Here is a 14,528-nt window from a genome sequence, read left to right as displayed (position 1 = left end):
GCCACGGGGCGTGATCATTCTTCCGATCAAGACTCATCGCTAGGACGCCCGACACTGATGTAGTTCCATACAAATGGCAGCGAAAGGTGTACTGACGCCATACCAAATATGTAGTGACGTAAGTGACCTCCGGAGCTCAGTCACGAACATACTGGCAAAGTATCACCGGTGATCCCTAGCGATGGCAACTGCCGGCGTGTAGTGTTTTGCTAATACTTCTGTGGAACGTGTGTGCGAGAGCAGACTCTACTCAGCATGACGTGCGTCTCATGTTCGTGTGATGACTTGAGCAAGTAACCTAAACTACTACGTACCTGGCTAACTCGTTGCCTAGAAAACGAAAAAAAAGTTGCTCATTTTATGTAAACCGATAATAAATTATATAGTGACATCACTTATTTTGTATTCGTGTTCCATCTTTCTGCCTACTGCTTACACGAGTCTCATTGATAGCTTTTGAAGGAAGACGTCTCAGGGTGGTCGCATACCGGCCCCCAAGCACTATATACTACAGCAATTATGAGTAGAAGCCACTAAAACATCGCTCATACAACTGCTGCTGCGCCAAATATGTGCAACAAATGCTACCATAACTGTGGGAAATAAAACTGAAAAGATATGTCACTGTGAACAGCATTGTTAAAAAGACTGCCATACCCTGATGTTTATCAGCCTTGTAATTATTTTATGTGCCTAATGGTAACAAGTGAAAAAACCTAGTCATAAGCTAACCAGCCTTTGGCAAGGTAGTCTTGGCTTAGCTTGTCCGAGGAGCCCTCATCATATCCAGCCTCAGCTTTTCCTTATAGCACTTTTTCTTTTGTTTTTTTTAATATAAACTTCTATACACGTTATTTTTTCCTCCCTAGTGATATTTTTCAAACCACACAAATTTATTCAGCTAGTTTTCTTGAAAAAGAATTATCAAAAACTTGTTGCAGACTCTTTTATCCTGTCTTCCCATAAGGGACTAAATGCAAGCTACCATTTTCTTGTGATGTCACACGCAACATCCCCCTTCAACTCGAAAGCTTTACTGATGCTGGCCATGTCAAGCTTTGAGGAGTTCAGCCAGCCCAACACATCGTAAAACGGTACTGCCATGTTGTTTTCATGATCGTATCATATATGTACTGTGTTTATACTAATGTGGCGTAGATTTGTGACATCGCTGCCTTTTTTGGTTTCAGCACACTTTCCCCGTTATTTAGTATTATTGATTTTAATATTTTTGTGACAAAGCAGCAGCTAAAGCTGACCCTTCTCAGTAAGCACAACTAGAAGTCATGCATCTTCAGAATTTGATTCCCAACTCTTCATGAACCCAGAAGTTCTAGGACCTACCGATTACTAGGAAGACTGTCTCCAAAATAAAATTATGCTAGTGCACTCTTGGAAAACTTACTGGGTCTCCTCGTACAGTCACCGTGAATTCGTACAGTGGTACCGACCGCAACCATGTTTGGTCGTTCTATACGTAACCTACCTTGATGGGGGCCTTGAAGAGGGGATGTCTCCCCGAATCTCCTTCATCGCGGCCCGCACCTTTCCGATTCGGCTGGTGAAAGGCACCGTACTCCTCGCTGTGCAAAGAGGAAGAATATAACACTGTTGGAGATGCTGTTCCGAAACACTCAGCCTTACTGTGCCTGTCAGCGGCGCTATCAGATCACGAAGCAGCGGTGGCCACCGCGTTATTAATAAGAAAAGAAGCTCAACTTGAAAAACAGTGGCTACCAAGTGTCAATGAGCAGCCAAGTGCCATATTACCTTGGGTCACGTCACATATAGACCACTTGTTTCTCCCCAAGAACTCTTTCGGAGGGAAAAGACAGAAGACAACGCACGCATTACAGAAGCTTACATTGCCGACCAGGTCATCGGAGTTTGCAAAAACATAAGGTATGCAAACGGTGTGTTTTGTAAACTTCAAAAGAGTTCTTTTTCAGCACTTTCGGCATAACGACGCAGATATAGAGATGGGCTCTATAAATTGTGTTGATTGAAAAGCCGCACAAATCGTGACGGATGCTGCAATAGTAGTGTGCCGTCACCGCTTTCCGCTATGAGAAACCATATCTGTCGCTAGGCGCCCTAATTTCCAAGCACCAAAATCAGCTTCGGAATCAAAAAGTCGTACGAATAGCTTTACAACTGTCAGCCTAGGCGGTATCCTCAAACCAGCTTATCTGAGTCAACAATGAAAAACCGCTAACATAGAAATCAGTGCGCTTTTCATCGACGAATTTTCGGGACCACACCAAGCACCGTCTGCCGGACACATGAACACGGTGCCACGTCGTGGTTCAAGTATATACGAGTGACAGGTGAGAGAGTGAGGGAGTGAGTGAGTGAGACAGGGAGTGAATAAGCATGTATGCGTATATGTGCGAAAATTGGCAGAAACATTCGTTAGAATTTTTCCATTGGTCTTCTGAAGAAAAAGGCCATGACTGGCGTCATTCTAGAGCACGGACGGAAGGATGGTCAGAAGACGCGATTGTAAGCCATTACGTGCTTTCAGCCTAAAGCCAGACTCGATCGTTTCCGGAAACACATCACTATGTGGAGGCCCGGTAGCGCGAATTTCTCAGGTGAGCTGCTAGCCTCCAACGCAACACTCACAAGATTTTAGAACGAAAGCGGCCGAGCTAACATCTTTTGCACTGCTACGATTTTCTTCCTTACTTTTGACAATGAGTTCAAATGAAATAGACTATTCATTCAAGAAATCTGATAGCTTCGGCGACCACATTCATCTCTGTGTTGGCTTGTATAGCACCGTTTAAAATTGAAGTACCTCATATGATTCGAAAATGCATGGACTAATAAAATAGAAGAAACGATAGAAAACTGTTTGTACAGGCTAGCAAGAAGCTGATTTCAATTACTTCGAACACGGCGCGCGTATCGCCCAAAGCACGACCTATGAATGCAGTGGCATGAGCGCCACACAGTATAGAGTCTACGACATTCTTCAACGTGGCATCGACACCGATACGTTTGACCGCATGTCAGCTCGCGCCACTAGAACATGAAAATAGTCTCATAACCGGGTCCTTACTCCATATCGCAGTTTGTAGTTGCTGTACAGGTAAAACGTCGTGCACACAAAGGCAGGCACCACATGCAGAGTCACATGCCTGCCTTTCGAGTTCCATCGTTTAATTTTTTTGCTAAGACATTTGCCACCTAACTGCTTCGACTGGCACTTTCAGAAAGCGGTAAGGGTTCATTTATGCTTTCTCCAGCGCATGCGTGATTTGAACGTGACGCACGCTGACGACGATGAAAAATTGATATGTCGGGTTTAACGTCCCTAAACCACCGTATGATTATGAGAGACGCCGTACTGGAAGGCTTCGAAAATTTCGACCACCTGGAGTTCTTTTGTATGCACCCAAATCTGAGCACTTGGGACTACAACATTTCCGCCTCCATCAGGAATGAAGCCGCCGAAGCCAGGATTCGATTCCGCGACTTCAGATCAGCAGCCGAGTACCTTAGCCACTGGACCACTCCGGCGGGGCGCACACGTTGAATAGACGTGCACTGTTCAGGACTGCTCGTAGATTACTTGCAAAAAAATGCAGTATTCTTCATCTGCTGCGGAACATAGGGAAAGTCGTAGCGAAATATCACAAAAAAAAACGTTAAATACCCACTGCACTACTGAGGAAATTATTTAAGTCTACGCATAACTTGTCGCCATAATGGTTAAATTATCCCAGAAGTTGGAATGTTGCAATGCCATTCGAAGGAGCCTTATTACTACCCCCCTTTCTGGTGCTTCAAAGCCATTATTTAAAATTTAACCCACGAACTGTACAAGCACAAAGTTGCGGGGCAAAAAAAAAACTATGCAAAGTTCATTCATAACGATTTATTACTTCATTCTGCATATTCGTGAAGCAGCAATACCAAAAAGCTCCACCCTCCCCCCCCCCTCCAAAAAAAAAAAATTCGGCAGATCCCTTGTACCGGGAAATCGACGGTCTGCGAAGTATACGGAAGGAATGTGACCATGATGCAATTTTTTTAGCGAAACGTCATCAAATTACGCTAAATATATGTATAACTGTTGAACGCACAGACATATGTCAAACAGTTGCAGATGTTTATATAACCAGTTGTTTGCACTTGTGCAACGATGCCAACTGGAACATATGTAATTGCATCACCAGAAGCTGATATGAAGCACTGATGCTCGCGAGGATCGGACCCTGGACACTTCTACATAAATCAACTTCAGCGCATGGCAAGTAATCACAATTGGCCTTAACTCGGCATGATGGCTGTATCAAAGGAGTACATACGTAATGTTTATAAAATTAGGTAGGCAGCACTGCAACCTTCTTGACCTTTCACGAAGACTAGCGTGTATTTGAAAAGCAGTTCGGACACCTGGCGTAGCTCTGGGGTCGAATGCTTCATTGCCGCGCAAAATGCTCGGGTTCGATACCAGCTGGAACCATGGCATTTATTCCATGTTTTTGTTGGCTTGACGTTCCCTATGACGCGTATTGCTTAATGCTCGCGCGTTAAAATTGACCGAGTCTGGTTCTCATCGTTCCTATGTAGATGCTAAGTGTCAAACACATGCGGCACATACATGCATACCAGTGGCACCTACCGCGCGTGGGTATGTGCTGCTGCCTGGCGGGAAGTGTTTGACGACGTACGCAACGAGATTGTGAAATTATTCATGTCAGCGCGTCATATTTGTCTAAACATCTTGCCCTCCCATGCTAATTTTGGTTCACGCCAACTTATAGGGGTGACCACGAGAGCACCCAACCGTAAGCGGCTAAATAGATAGATAGATAGATACGCCCATACTGGCCGAAGTTCGCTAAGAAATATGCTTCGCAATTATAACATGAACACGGTCTTTGGCCACCGGCGTAGAGTGAGCTTGAAACAGTCGCTAATCACTTAAACACCCTATAGCAGGGGTCACAGGCTATGGTATTACTGTATTTACCCAATTCCAACGCGCCCCTGCCTATAACGCGAATCCTTGCTGAGATGACCCCCCCCCCCCAAAAAAAAAAAGAAGGTGCTGCAGAATGTGGATAAATACGGCATATGCACTCCCCCCACCGGTGCCAGGACACCTGCACCACGCCCGCCTCATCACTGCGGCAAACAAATGTTTCATCAGAAATGAGGTTTGCACGTTCAACCTATGTTTCTACATTGCAATCTTGTGAAATGCGTGAGAAAATAAACATAACTTTTATTCCGAGTCTGTGGGCTGCTGACAATACTTTTTTTTGTCCTTAGAGGCAACCGCACCTCCAACACCGCCCGCTTTTCCGTCCAGCCTCCGCTGAATCGGCTTTTATGCGAAGTTGACCTCTGACTGCGAAAGTTGTCGACCCCTGCTTTTGAGTGATACATTGTTCTTGAGTGCTTTATTCTCGTTAAGTTTACAACTATAGGATCTTTGCGAAAGACAAATGAAAGGCTTAGAGTGAATTTTTCAATTAGAAGAGTTTTTTTTGTGGTTTTTCCTACCGGTAACTCTGTTGAGGGTCCGCTGACTACAGGGGTTACGTGAAATCCTCACCCGCTTTTTTTTTTCAAAAGTCGTGCTTAAACTTTGTTTAACGCCGACTGCATCACGTACTGAACTGCCCAAAATGAAGTGATGTGGCACATTTGTTTTATGTTTTTGAAAGCATAGAAGGTAACTGTTTCACGCTCCAGGTGTGTTATTTTACCTACCTACCCCCTTCCACTTCTCTGCTGCAAGGTGTCCCCCATCACTTTCACCAGTCCATAAGGGGTCCCCGACACATCCATGGCTGAGAACGACTGGTCCAAACTACAGCCCCACAAGATTTCTTTAATCTCGGCAGTGTCTATTCAAATAAGGGCATAAATAGGCTTCATTTTCACCATCCAATATTTGTGTAGGCCTCGAGAGAGGCCGTAAAGTCTATTACGTCATGGCGAGGTGACGTAATAGGTGACTTAAACACTGGCTTGTTTTTTAAGGACGAAGCTCTTTAAGGCACAAGCTTGTCTACCACTGTCACGGAGGAAGGGAAAGTAGAAGAGGGCATTCCCTGCCGGCGCGCGGCGTGCAAAGTGAGGCGGAATTGACATCGCGGCGGCCATATTCACTGGGCACAATGGCGGCGTTTTTATGGTTACGTGTTGCGCAGTGGAGCTGGTCTAGCAGTGAGCGGCCATGGCTGGCGGCGGCTTGTGTGCCTCCCCAGGTCTCGTTCTGAGCAGTGGTGCACAATATTCTTACTCTGCGCCACGTTATTGGTTACGCAGTGTTCTCCTGGCAGTTACTGTACTCTTAGCAACGTTTACAAATCTCTTTGTCCATCACGGAGTTTCAACAGTGTGTAGAACGAATGAATATTCATGTGTCGTGCAGCGGATGACGCGGTTGAAGCAGATAGTGTTCAGCGAAATTGCGTTGGGCACCATGACGAAGCTGAACGATGACGAACGCCTTGCAGGTCAGTGACGGTTGAGCAGTGCTCCTGCTTGCGACAACGGACGACGCTTTTGAGCCCAGCAAGACGTCATGAGGACTATGCGCACATATGTAGTTTTGTGTTGTGTGTGTGCAGTAACAACTTGCACGTGCGTATTAAAACACCTTTTCTGTTCCGCTTCGCACACTCTCCACCAGCATTGCATGTAGTCTCAACGTAGCAGCAACCGCGTTCAAGTGTCACTTGCACCTTGCTCAAAGTTACCGTCGTCGCAGAATGCTGACGCCGGTGAGTTACACGTGTGGACACAGTGGCCGGACGCTGCGTCGGCCGCGTGGCGGAATGTAAGCGTAGAAGGCACACGACCGATCGTGTTGTCTGTACAGTTGCTAAATTAATGACGTGAAAACACTCGACATTGTCAGTGCATCTAGCGCGCGTTCTCTTGTAGTTGCTTCGTTGTCGGCGAGCCGTTACTCCCTGTTATTACTCGGACGAAATGAATTTGCCGAAGGTGTCCCGTTGGCTCAGAGTGATGAGGTCCGTTTCCTTAGTTTCGGATCGTCACGACACACGCGCTGCGCAGCCCACGTGCTTTTCGAGCCGGAGAGAGAGTCGCGCCTTCTGCTTTACATTCGGATGTAAACAAGAGAGGAGAATTTGCCCGGTCAATATGGCTGACCTCCGGCTTCATCGCGGCTTCACAACGAGTGACGTCAGGGCCTCTCCTATCTTTGCTTCCTCCGTGACCACTGTGGTGTCTATCGTAGCCACTTCTAGTACGCAAAGTGTTCACTAGTTGGAGATCAAATTACTAGTACTCGATTCCGCCACTAGATGGCGCGGGCGCGTCCTCTGCGTTAAAGCCCCTAGATCTAGAAAGTAGCGACACTCTCCTCCGCGCGCGCGTTTTCCTCCTCAATTCTCCTCGGATTTCTCCCCTCACCCGGCTGGCGCGGTGCGCACGGCACGCTGAACCCTCCACTGGCTCGCTGCAGCCGCATTAGATTCAATGCGCGCGCTTGTTTAATGGGCTCCTTGAAACATTATACGAGAATATGTCCCTTAAGGAAGAGTCGTGACGAAAGTAGGCTTCCCATAGAACATTATGGCAGACATATTTTTTAAGACGATTCGATAAATACGAGCGGAAGCGCTTCGAAAAATGAGCATACCAGCTGGCGGCTTAGCGGTTTACCTCTCCGTCACCGCTTCAGCTGTCTGTAACGCGGATGTGTATTAAGCGCATGTAATGTAGGCAGCACATTGTATAGACGAGAACTTGATAACTGCTGCAGTGTCGCTTTGTAAAATTCATGTTGTGTTGGCGAAAAGCAAGCATAGAAGTCACCGTGCGTGCCTGGCTTCCGTCACGATGAAACGACAAGATATTGCATTCCATTAACTTTGGGACTTACCTCAGTCTGTTAAAAAAAAGCAAAACCCACCGCTCAGATGGAAGCTTCTAAGACTATGCTATGCTATAATTAACTCACAGAATTCAGGATGTAAAGTTTATCAGAAGAGAGCCATTACGAAAAGCGCGTACGTGGCTCTTTCTTTATATGAGCATACACGCATAATACATACATATACCAGATACGTAACTTTGCTTCCGTGCGTATGGCTATTTACTTTACGGCTGCTGCAAGATATCATTGAGCGGTTGTTAATTGACTTATTAAGACGAAAGCCTTAGCTGCCTCATCAAACGCGGCAATTGACCGTCGGCGACCCGCGTCGAAGGCGTCTCGCGTCCCGTGGCGTCGGTGACTATATATAGTGATGAAAAAGGTCATCATCTGGTAACGTCACCAAACACGTCACAGATCGCCAAAATTTGTGACGTCCTGAGGCACCCCACCTGGTTTTGCATTGCCTCCGTGATCGGTACATCTTTGACAAAGCTACGACGCGATGTGATGACGTCATCATGTGACGCTACGTGACGTCCTTGTGACGTCATCATGACGTCACGTAGCATCACATGATGGCGTCATCACATCGCGTCGTAGCTTGGTCAAAGGTGTATCGATCACGGAGGCAATGCGAAACCAGGCGGGGTGCCTCCAAACTTGGAGGTAGTGCAAAATCACGATAGGCGCAGAAAGCTTTGGAAGGGTGGCGGGGCAGCATCAATACACCTAAATACAATGGCTGAGAGGAAAAAGAAGATTGTTTTCGCCTTCGAGTCGTCCTAAATGAACGCATAAGGAACCCTGTGAGATGTTTTACTTTAGCCTAACCAACATATGTTCTTCTATATGCACGAAGGTCGAAGGAGTATAATCGTTTGATTTTATTCAAAAGAATAATTCAATGAAAAATGCTACCGGTGTTTCATAACTGATGGCATTGAACTACAAAATAATCAAGGTGGCGCGGAAGGTTCCGGACCGGACTGGTATGTGGTTCTAAAAATGTACTACTCTAGCTACGAAGTATTTCTCCTCAACTGAGAAGTTGTTTGTCGTTAATTTCTTGAACACAGCTTATAATATTAACTAAATTTTGAGGAATATGTAACTATGATTGCAATAGGAAGGTAGTTTTACTTGCCGTAAATTCACTGTGTCCAGTGAACCAAGAAAATGCATGTAGGCTCACTGTGCAGTTAGCTGAAGAAGAAAAGAAATTTCAGTAGCAACACGTTTATTTTTGCGCAACAATGAAGAACCGCTCGTTGTAAGAAATTCGAAGCCGAGGCGCATGCTATTTACGCCCAAGATATCTCTACATGGGTTACATGAACAGCAAGACAGCTCTCATACAGTAAAGGTCTACCTACATATATATTGTTCAGAGGTACTGCGCATGCTACAAACGTCGTTGTTCTAGCGCTACACACACAACAACGAAATAAATCGCATCTGCTGCAGGCGGGCACAATTGTCAGCGTATGTTTGCCGCAGCGACGTGCATGCCAACGCTTTTGCTTGCACACTTGCCGTTTGTAGCGGGGACTATTTTTGATGCCTCGTTTCTGACAAGAATGTGAATTCGCAGTTTGGCATAGACGCCTACAATAGCTTTAATGATTTCATGGCATGCAGGGAAACAAGTCACGATGGAAATGCTTCTAGGGACTGCAGCCTGAAGTTCTACAGCGGTCACAGTGTTTTTTATGAGTGCCTCTCTGTTGCTTCTGAATAAGTTTTCCGTCACCTTGAGAATCTCCATGACAGCAGGCGAAGGGTTAACCAGCGCAAGGCCCGACTCTGAGAAGTTCTTCAGTGAGATTAATTTTGCTGGTGCCTTATCGCTGACGAGTGCGGCGCGGCAGTTTTCACAGTGCAGCCGTTTCAGCAGTTTGGATACAACATACCCTGCCAAGTATTCTATCGGCTGATCTGCTTCACTTGTTAGATCGAGTAGGTCATCTGGAAGCCCCGCCGCGGTGGTCTAGTGGCTAAGGTACTCGGCCGCTAACCCGCAGGTCACGGGTTCAAATCCCGGCTGCGGCGGCTGCATTTCCGATGGAGGCGGAAATGTTGTAGGCCCGTGTACTCAGATTTGGGTGCACGTTAAAGAACCCCAGGTGGTCGAAATTTCCGGAGCCCTCCACTACGGCGTCTCTCATAATCATATGGTGGTTTTGGGACGTTAAACCCTACATATCAATCAGGTCATCTGGAAGTTGCACTTGCTCCTGACCCTCATTGTTCGGCTGGTCTTCAAGGGATAACAGCATAAACGCTCCATCATCCGAATAACTGGCGTTCTTGCTCGGCCTTAAGAACTGTGCTAACGTAGCACTCCTCAGACTGCACTTGAATTCATACAATCTCGGAATGGGGTTTTTTGAGCGCAGGGTTGAAAACAAGTTCTCAAGTGGGTCCTGGCTGAGTCTGCTCAATAAGAAATAGCTGAAGTTATACTTGTCAAGCATCGTAGATTGAAGATCTAATGCAGTCAATGTGGCGACACTGATGCCGGTCTGTATTGGCTTCCAAGGTGCATTTGTCGGAGCCCCTATAGAAATCTTTGAGAATAAGTCAACAATTTCAGTAAGGAACTTAACAGCTTCACCATAAGCTGCTTGCACTGAATGGCTAAACGCCAGTTTACTAGTCCTTGATGTCGTTAGCCTAAACCACCGAAAAACGGTCGAAATGAACCAAGCCGTAGTCAGTGCGTCCTTGCTAATCTTACCATTTTCAACTAACATGTGCAAGCCAGCAGATGTATCGTTACGAAATAGACTGTATGCGAATTTCACTTTCATTTTGTCATAATGGTTTGGCTCAACACAAGACGAGTTAAGGTGAGGAGCAAGCTTGATCTCACTTTTTTCATCGTGTTCAATAAGTTCTTTCACATAACGAAGATCAACACAGTTTGTAGGCAGTTGATGCATTTTCACGATGTCATCGGGAAGGTAAATAGCCTGGCCTCTTGTCAGGTGATTTCTAAGGCTCTTCAAAAGGTGAGGCACATCTGGCATAAACCACAGTCGCCTTGACTGATCACAAGGGTGAACACAGCTAGTCGATGGCCGGCTATACTTTCCTGCACGAATACCGAACAGTCGCCATAATGCCAGATTTCCGCCACCCATATCGGATACTAGCACATGAATTTTTAATCCGAGCGACTCACAAGCCGTTATTATGTTAATCAATTCGCTTCTTAGGCTGTTCGCGTCAAACGAATTTCCAGTTAAATGATAACCAATTGTCTGCTTCCACCTAAATGAGAACCCCCGAGCATAAAAACTAAGCCGTGGGTAGCAAGACAGTCGTCTGGGAGCGATCCGTCGGCCAGTGGTAACGTAGGAGCTCCCATCACATTACAGCAGGAATGGTCATATACGAGCCCTGGTGTAATCTGCATCTCATCGATCATCAACGAAGCATGGCGTTCTTCAGGTTGCATAAGGTTGACCTGCACAATGGAATTACCAGACGAAGAAAAAACAAGTCATTTTACAGAAGTTTTAGTAAATTAGAAAGACATGTGTCAAGTTATAGCAATGGGCCAAAATCATTTTCCCCCGAGAAGTTCCAGACGTAACCACAGGTTCAAGTATCCAGTATTTGTGTTTGCTACTATTTGCTGACACAGAAAATTTGGTGATGCAGCGTTTTACCCAAGCCATACCTTCGCCCTTAGAGGCTCCAGTATATCTCTCAGTAATCCAGGTCGAAACTTGACGTGCTGAATGTGGCGCTGAAGCATACGGTCTGACGGGAGTGGATATCCGAACTCCCTCAGGAGTCCGTATCCTCGGGAACCGCACGCCAGGCGCAGCTGCAGCGATTTGACGAGTGTGCCTGCTTCCCATCGCGCTCCCTGCGCGGACAGTCGTTCCATCGACCTCATTTGGTCATCATTAAAAAGTCCTTTGAGCCTTTTCTTGATTTCTTCCTTTTCTTCTTCGCTTTTAAGATACCTCTTCCTAGCGAGCGCCAGTTTCCTCGCGGTAGCTTCCTGTAGACGTTCGAGCTCCGCAATTCGTCCCTGCATTGCTTCTTGGCACGCTGAAAGCAATTCAGACGTAAGCCCTCAATATCACATGTTACAAATTAGGATAAGTCTAAGTGTTCAACAGCTCGTCTCTTACAAGTGTAAAGCACAGGTCGTGCAGTACTGGTTGCGTTCATCGCCGGTTGACATGTAGTTCCAGGGAAGCCTGTTTGGATGGTGAAATGTCAATGCTTAGACCCCAAAATCAAAAAAAGCAACGTTTGGCTTACCATTATCAACTGCTGCAATATCTTGAGTTGCGTTGCTGCTGACCTCAGGGCTAAATCTGTCATGGGCTGCACATGAAAAGGACAGGTGGAAATATTTTTGAGAAACAAAATTACGGTGGCATTCCACACAAATCATTCAGGCGACTCTTACAGGAGTTGTCGTGGACGATTTCAAAAGGAGATTCCACCAGCTGGTTAACTTCGTTTTCGCAAACTTCGTTAACTTCGGGCTCTGCTACCTCTGCAGAAGAAGCGGAGCCAGCAGAATCTGCCGATGCTGGGGAGCTACACTGATTTTCAGCAGACGCTCCTTGTTTGCTTGTGGTATGCTCCAGTACGGATTCCTCACCTATTGTGATACAACCAGAATACGCCCACATGTATTACAAACCCGCTGAATCAAGTAATTCAAAGAAAGGTCAAATCACAAGATGGACACTCGCAACAGAACTCGTGCTTTTTATGAAATACTTTCCGCGCTTCGGCGTCGAGCGGCCCTCCATAGTTTACGTGGCTTTCTGTAACAGGAATTCGAAACTACAATGACTTTTCTGCTACACTTTGACATAATTATAAAGGTTGGATTGAGATCGAATCATCGTGCTTAGGTATATGGCAAAAAAACTACAATATTTTCCGCATTTCAGCGCCGTGTGTGTATTCTTTAATCACCATTCAGTGTGATGGTCTGATTTCGAACAACAGTATTTCTCCGTCACTTGTGTTCCATTATGTAGTTAAGATACGCATTAGAATGCTATATTTAATAAGGGAACGTCACTGAAGAGTGCCTTACGTTTTTTTGAGCATTTCTTGCGAATTTCCAACCTCTTTGACGGGGGTTTTCGTTCTTTTGGCGGCGGCTAATGCGAGAACAAAGTAGGAATTGCGTTGGGCTTCAATTTTTTCAGTCCATGGGCTTCCTATACTTTCGGCTCAAACTGATCATTGGTGAAATGGAGCTGAAACATGACCGCGATATATGAGTATACGCATAGTAACAAACACATCTCAAACACATCTCTCCCATTCGAATTCGTTTTCACTCTTGGAGTAAAAAACGGTGCAAGCATGCACATTTTTATTACACATGTAACAAAAACGAAACGTCATTTACCTACTTATATATTAGGGTCCAAGCCTTCGAAACATGAAGTGTACGTAAACAACAACAAAATACTATAACCGTATTGAAACTTTGTAAAGATACAGACAGCACGCAACAACAGTAAACGAGTTCCTGACTTCACAAGTATCCAGCCCAAGGTTCACGAACACACAAGCACACACGAACGCACGAGCGCTCGCACACAGATACACACTCGCACGCACATACATACACACAAGCACAAACGCACGCACATGGAGGCGCACACGTACACGCACACACACACGTGCGCATACGTACATGCACACGCGCGAACGCTGACACGCAACACGGAGCACATGCAGCACAACACACGCAGAACACAGCTCACGCAGGAGCACGCATACACACGCACACACATACACCGGCGCGAATACACAGACAAACGCACGCACACACGTCTGCACACGCACATACACACGCGCGAATACAGACGTACAGAAAAGCGCGAACACGCAGGCGCACACATGCACACACATACGTGCGCCCACACGTACACGCACACACATACGTGCGCATACGTACATACACACGCCCGAATGCAGACATGCGCAACACGCAGCACAGCACACGCAGAACACAGCACACGCCGGCGCACGCTTACACACACACACACACACACACACACACACACACACACACACACGCACCGGCGCGAATACATAGACAAACGCACGCACACATGTCCGCACAAGCACATACACACGCGCGAATACAGACGTACAGAAACGCGCGAACACACAGGCGCGCACATACACACACACATAAGCGCGCATATGCAGTCGCATACATACACACACGCATACACGCAGGCGCACACATGCACACACATAAACGCACACCCGCACGCACGCACACACACACACACACATACACATGCATAGGAATTACACACGTTAATTTACAAACTACACACATTAAGAAAACTAACGCACGCGCTAAAACACAAGAAAACTATCTCAGGGCACAGAGAATTACAAAAAAAGCTCAGCGACTCATTCAGACCCAGCTATATCCATATTTATATTTGCTCGCTATTAAACTGAACGGAGAGTCCAGCGATGCAAAGAGCATTAAAATCTTCGTACGACTTTATCTAGAGATTAAACGAAATCGGTAACACTAACCTCGCAAAGAACGACGTGTTTAGAAGAGGCGAAGTCCTTTCTCCCGATGTTGTGGATCCACTGCTTTCCGCGCACGGCATTCCTATTCCTATCTCCT

The 14,528-nt window shown here is 46.2% G+C and overlaps 1 long non-coding RNA gene across 1 annotated transcript; it reads right to left on the bottom strand.

The window, feature by feature from the left end:
- Positions 1-11,654: 11,654 nt before the first annotated feature.
- LOC142771384 (uncharacterized) lies at positions 11,655-12,420 on the bottom strand. Its single transcript, XR_012885888.1, has 3 exons — positions 12,309-12,420; positions 12,158-12,223; positions 11,655-12,093 (listed from the first exon to the last, which is right to left on the bottom strand). It is a non-coding gene; the product is annotated as an uncharacterized LOC142771384 (long non-coding RNA).
- Between the last annotated feature and the right edge of the window lie 2,108 nt (positions 12,421-14,528).

This window comes from Rhipicephalus microplus, chromosome 9 (genome assembly GCF_043290135.1).
Source record: "Rhipicephalus microplus isolate Deutch F79 chromosome 9, USDA_Rmic, whole genome shotgun sequence".
NCBI lineage: Eukaryota > Metazoa > Arthropoda > Arachnida > Ixodida > Ixodidae > Rhipicephalus > Rhipicephalus microplus.
This window is presented reverse-complemented; position numbering and strand designations above follow the sequence as displayed.